We start from the raw sequence: 6,918 nt of genomic DNA, 5'->3' as shown, positions 1-6,918 counted from the left end.
AGAAGAAGAAGAAGAAGAAGAAGAAGAAGAAGAAGAAGAAGAAGAAGAAGAAGAAGAAATCTCTCCAAAAACATCGGGAATAAAGACATCACATGGAACTAAAAATAGCTGACAAAGGGTTAGACTATATCCGAGTAAGTAATACTCAATGAAATTTATTTCTATTTTCCAAATGAAATTATGTATTTTAACTGTATATCATCTCCACTGCTCTCACAGTACATGTAAACACACCCGCCACATTACGATCCCATCAGCACCAGATCATCTCCTTTCCCAAACACCATGTGCTAATTTTTTTAATAGATTAGATAATACCGGTATTATTCAACCCAAGAATAATATTCGGGAAGTACGTACTTTAAGCTTGTTACACAAAAAGTACGAAAAACTACATATGCAAAACAATTTAACACCAGGAATGAACGGGCCCTACGAAAATGATGACCGTCAGAATAAAGGGCCGCATGTCGCGCAAGTAAAATCAAAAAAGCATAAATGGACACGTGAGGAATATATTTCAATCCTCTACGCATATTTTAGAGCAGTGCTCTACCCAAAGAACGAAAACACCACAACATATACATATGAAACCCGGAAGAAAAATAACCTAAATAAAGACTTAGATACAGCAATGAACCCTAATAAACTAGCTAACATATGAATATATATTCTCAAAACAAAACAAAATATCAAAAATAGAAATATAACACTTAAAAGGAAAAATACATCAGGAAAACGTAGATAGTAACCACACATCAATGCCAAATAATATCATAAGCACTGGGACTGTAAAACACAAAGACAGACGTAACATTTCCAACAAAAGCGAAGTAAACAACAGAAGACAACAAACCCAGACAGTAGCAATGTATAATGATGAGCAAAAGACACCAAACCAGAACACCACAGACAAACATATGAATGGGAAGGAAGGAAAAACAAATCTAAAACCTGGAAACATTGAAGGGGAACCTAATGACTATGATACTCTAAAAATGAGCATAATCAAAGAACTGAAAGCCACAGATCTCAGTATGGACTACCGATTGTACCTCCCACAAATTAAAATTGATACTAAAACAGCGTCAATTATAAATAGCATGAACCTGGCCGCCACAGAACTAATAGCCACAGAAACAAATGTCAATGTCACCGAACTAAATGACATAATATATGCAGCAGCCACTGTGGTCACAAATGAAGCTGGATACTCCCTCAAACCCATCCAAACAGGAGTACCACCACCCAAACAAACCCTGTGGATAAATAATATCCAGAAAAAAATAGAAAACAAGAGAAAGGATCTGTTAATCCTTAACGAAACTAGTAGACAATCAACACTACTAAGCAACAAGAAAAGAACAAAAATACTGTGCAAATACAACATTACAGAAATAGGTTTACTTGAGGTAAAAGAACAGCTAAAGCAAGATATCCTTACCAAAGCACAAAGGATCCGCCGGTATGAGAAACGCCAACGTTTCTTTGAACAAAACAAACAGTTTAACTCCAGCTTGGCAAAAATAAAATAGATACCAATGCAGCACCAACAGCAGAAGTGGAAGAATTTTCGAAAGAAATATGGTCGGCAAAGGAACAACCTCAGAAAAGGACTATTAAAACAACGAACTCAGCACCTGAACAACTCTGGACCCCTATAACAACTGAAGAGGTCACCCAGGCACAAACTAAATAACTGGATAACACCTGATAAGATCCCCAACTTCTGGTTAAAATATCTGACAAGAACATATTTTGATGAAACTTGACACGTGAGTAGAACTCATGTCTGGAAACCTCGTAACATACTTAGATTGTTGAAAATTCGATAATACGGCCCCTGAAAGGGACCTTTTTATCTGACTCATATCACTAATGTTTTAAACACCTAAGGGGTATAACCCATAGCACCTGTACAATATGTTTTTAAACACTCCAGGAAAATAACTCATTTCATTGTTCATGTTCGATTACTTTGAATACTGATTTTTTGTGTGTCCTATTTCTAATTTTTGCAGACAATATCACTTTTATACTTTATTTGACACGTGAGTAGAACTCATGTCTGGAAACCTCTTGACATACTTAGATTGCTGAAAAAAATCGATAATAGGGCACTTCCAATGGATCCTTCTATCTTCTACATATTACTAATATTTTATTTAAACAACCCAAGGGAAATAACCCATACCACCTGCAGATTTTAGCGAAGCGATCAATATCTGATTCTCACGATTAGCCGACCTGATTCTGCATTTCATTACTCACAGTTTTGAACTGCTAAACGTTAATATTGCACTTCCTTCATTTGAATCTTAAACCTTAAAGACTTCATTTCTGTGAATGACAGCAGTTATACATCTCCTAAGCAGAATAATGTCTTTGCCTCTCGCCAACTTCCGACAACCTCTCTCACCAACATCCGACAATCTTTCTCGCCAACCTCCGAAGACCTCTCTCGTCAATTTTCTCCTTCCTCCAGCAGACTGTTTTTTGTACTTTTTCGTGACGGAAAATACACTTTTTGTAGAAATTATAACGAAATTACTTTCTTATATCAGAGTAATAAGGCATTTCAATAGAACATCTATACTCCCGGGAATTATCGGGTACACCAACTAGTGTTCAATAAAGCTATAACTGAAGACAGCCGCAGAAAGAAGAAAGGTCTAAGTATGGCCTGCATCGAAAGGCTTTTGATAGTATTCCCCACACATGGATCCTAGAAACACTAGCCATGAACAAGGTAGCACAATAATCATAAAATATATTAATCACTCTATGAATAAATGGCAGACAGTGCCACAGCTCCAAACACAAGAGGGACTCATAAAAACCAATACCATCCCCATTAGAAGAAAAATATTCCAGGGCGACACGCTCTCTCCACTCCTTTTCTGCTTGGCACTGACACCTTTATCTGACATGATAAACAGAACTGGATGCGGATACAACTGTTACGGTAAAACAATCACCTACCTCTTATATATGGATGACCTAAAACTGTACGCTAAAAATGGTAAACACCTCGAAACATTACAACAGGCAGAGCATGGATTTACCATAGAAATAAACATGAAATTTGGCTTAGAAAAATTGTGCCAAAGCATTCTTCAAATGAGGAAAACTAGTTATGAGTAGCAACATCACACTAGATAAGGCTAATGAAACAAGAGAAGTAGACAAAAGCCAGGCATATAAATATTTAGGAACCTATGAACTAGGTACGATACAACACACACAAATGAAAAAGAAGATAAAAAGGAATACTATTGATGAGTTAGATTAATACTGAAAACAGAGCTCAATGTGAAAAACAAGATAATAGGTATCAACACTTTAGCCGACCCAGTTATAAGTTACAGCTACAATATCCTTAACTGGACACTAAATGAAGTAATCAAAATAAAAAAAACAAGAAAAATAAAACAAGAAAAATAATGGAAAACAAGAAAATAATGACAGGATTTAGGATGCACCACCCAAAATCTGACATAGAATGATTATACATACTACGTATAGAAGGTGGTAGAGGCCTTATACAGCTAGAATACTATTGCAAAATAACCATCATAGGACTGCAAAAATATCTACTTCAGAAGCAAAGAAAACTAATACAAATAGTCACAAAAAATGAACAAAACAAAAAACTGTTTTCAGTCTTTAAGGAAGCTGACAAATACAAACATGAAGTCATACTACCTAACAACTATGAAGAAAAAGAAGAAACAACAAAAGCTGTAAAACAAATGAAATCCAAACTAAGACTAGAACAGCAACGGATCATGATAAAACGATGGCAAGAAAAGCCCCTTCATGATAAATACTGGACTTTTGATTGCAGCACAAGACCAAAGCCCCTCACCCACAACAGAAATTACCCAACACATAAAAAAAAACATAACATGTAACTGCAGAATATGTGGAGATGGACAAGAAACAATAAATCATATTGTCTCTGGCTGCCCAATCTTGACTAAGAAGGAATATATTCACACTATGAAATAGCAACAGAACAAAGATGGCATAAGCACACGCCAGAATAGGTCACAGAAATGAGAAAGCAGCGATACTATGGGATATGCCAATACACACAGGGAAATTAAGGCCAACAGGCCGGATATAGTTGTCAGAAATAACATCGTGATACTGAATATGGATAGAGAAATCACTGGGAGAGAATTGAAAAGCAGAGGAATTGAAGATTAAGAAATCAAAATAGCAGAAGAAATTGTGGAACAGATGGTAATGAAGGAACAGCCAACAAATTTGAAGAACGTAAACAGGAAAAAAAAATGAGAGATAAGGCGAATCAAGTCAACAAAGTATTAGGATACAAACAATCTGCTGACATCACTGAAACGAATAAACTGCTCAAAGAAGCTGCATGTGTAACTGCTGAATATCTTAGAATAAAACATCAGACAAGAAGACACAAACAAGAACCAAGGTTCAGAAAAAAATAGCAGAGAAGGTTGCAAAATTGCGAAACGATATGAATAGATTAAAATTTGGAGAAACAATGAACTTCAAAACATTAGAATTAAAGATCAGTTGGAAAGAAAATACAAAATACACAGAAAAGGAATTGAAGTTGCTATTGAAGAGGTCGAAGAAAATTATTGCAAGATCAGGATAGCTAGCAAGATATGTCAGACATACAGAATGATTTATACAGAACAGGATTATGTAGTTGAATCATCGAAAAATTGTTCGAAAGGTTAGAGAAAGAGATTCAAGACCATAGTGCCATACCGAACAAGGAAGAGTGTACAGCTTGAGGTTAGATCTAGGATCAACCAGTCGTGCATGATGATGAAGTTAATTGGTTGAGAAAAGTTGAAGAGAATATGAATGGTAGAAACAGACATGAAAACATCATAATAGCACAAACAACAATGGAAGAACAAACAAAAAAATGAAAAATTCGAAGGCAGCAGAGTTATTGGAGGTATATTGGATTAAAGTATTTACAAAACTTCATTTGAGAATTGCAAACCATTTTACCTGACTTTTGAAAGGGCGTGATGTTCCACAATAGATAAGACATGGAGAAATAACACTAGACTTCAAGGATAATGTCAAAGGATAATGAAGCACCACCGCACCTCGGTTCACCGGATTGGGATTTCTCCTACCCTGCTGCAAATAGCGGTAGACATTTATCAATAAATCACCAAACAAGCCTGTTATATGAATATAAACTCAAAGGGTAGACTTCGCCCTCGTCATTGATTCGTGTAATACCGCTGTTTCGAAAAACTCCACATACCTAGCTATAAGCGGCGGCAGACTGTCGTGAGGGGAAAAGGGTAAAATCTACCACTATCTCTAGTTAATCGCACGCCCGTAGAGTTCAGCGAAGTGCCGCTGGAATGCCACTGATATTTGCCTAGACAAGAGTAGCAATAGCCCGTCGTAACACGCCAAAGACCGAACTGTGGCGTTGTTGCCATATTGTGCCTCTTCAACTCAGGCGCATCCAAGAGCTTTTGTTTCTTCATGCGTTACAGCACACTCCCTAGATTCGACAAATCAAACGTCGTGCTTGAAAAATAGATCAAGAACCAATCTCGCCACCAGCATGTCGGTTGCTCTCCCGTTCCGAAATGCTTGTTGTAGCTTCGTAACTGGGTCTCTAGATTTCTTTATCGCTAATACTCTACTAAATTCTCGATTCTAGGAGCCCTTTTTATAGTCATCCATCATCAGTTGTAGACGATAACACCTGTCAACTCCTGACGCCTAACTTACTAACATGTCTCTGAAAGCTTGGCGCACTGGGAAAGATGCATTCGGCTTCTAGTATACAAGCACTGCCAACGGTGCTTATCTACATCCACCGTACAGATCACAAATGTGTGTTCTGTGAAGCCGACTACTTTAAATTGTGGACAACATATGCTATTCTTGTCTTCTTCTAAAATACAGAAAAATCTATCTAGATAAGACCAAGATGGCCCGACGTCCATGTCTACATTGGTGCATTCAGGTAATCCAGTTGTCAGTCATATGGAAACGACTGAGCAGGTTTACAAGACTTTTGCATCTTCTCTTATCAGCCTCACAGTTCAGATGTGTAATGAAGATGTTCTCAGGAACACCGCCCAACGCCTGAAGAAATTTGGCCGCCCTTCTATTGGAGAAGAATTGATAGCCACAGATCTGGAAGCACCACTTTTCGCTACTTCCAACGGCAAGAACCACCAACTTGCTGACCACTTCTGGGAAGATTGGCCTGATCTCAAGATCCAGTCCTTTCCCAAACAACACTGCCATTCCGCTTCCCATTGCAGGTCAACAAAGAGACGTGGAGATTTCAAATTAAACAAAAACGGGCGCGTAAATTGTTTCTTGGAAATGTTGGTTTCTCTGATGGCTACCTCCTCAAAACCCAGTTACCTGTACTTATTGAGTAGATGACAAAGCTTCCAGGGGGAATTACCGTCCACTTGCATTCATACATTCTACTCTCAGAGTTGTTAGGACGGTAGAAGAGGAAGAAAAAGGAAATTTTTCGCCTACTTTAGCGATTAAACTATGTGGTGAACTGGAGTAATCTCCTCCATTGCTGCTTGTAGTACCTTGGGGAAATCTCTCAAAAGATAATCAGGTAGATTTGACCAGGCGGTCCATACTGATAGCTTTGACCAGGGCAGTCACAACCTCATATGGGAATATAAGAGGTATGAATTTGAAAACGATAACAATAATAGCTGAAGCATAAGAGATGATAAAATAAATAAGCAAAATAGACAAGATTACCTTGAAATCAATGAAAAAATTAAAAAAGGAAACAAGAGGATATTATTACCGAGTGTGAAGATATTTATGGCTGGCACCGAAACGCCGGATGGTCCGTGAAATTAGTAGTAGCAGTAGTAGTAGTAGTAGTAGTAGTAGTAGTAGTAGTAG

This window comes from Octopus bimaculoides, chromosome 17 (genome assembly GCF_001194135.2).
Source record: "Octopus bimaculoides isolate UCB-OBI-ISO-001 chromosome 17, ASM119413v2, whole genome shotgun sequence".
Lineage (NCBI taxonomy): Eukaryota > Metazoa > Mollusca > Cephalopoda > Octopoda > Octopodidae > Octopus > Octopus bimaculoides.
The sequence above is the reverse complement of the archived record's forward strand: the minus strand, read 5'-3'. Positions refer to the sequence as shown.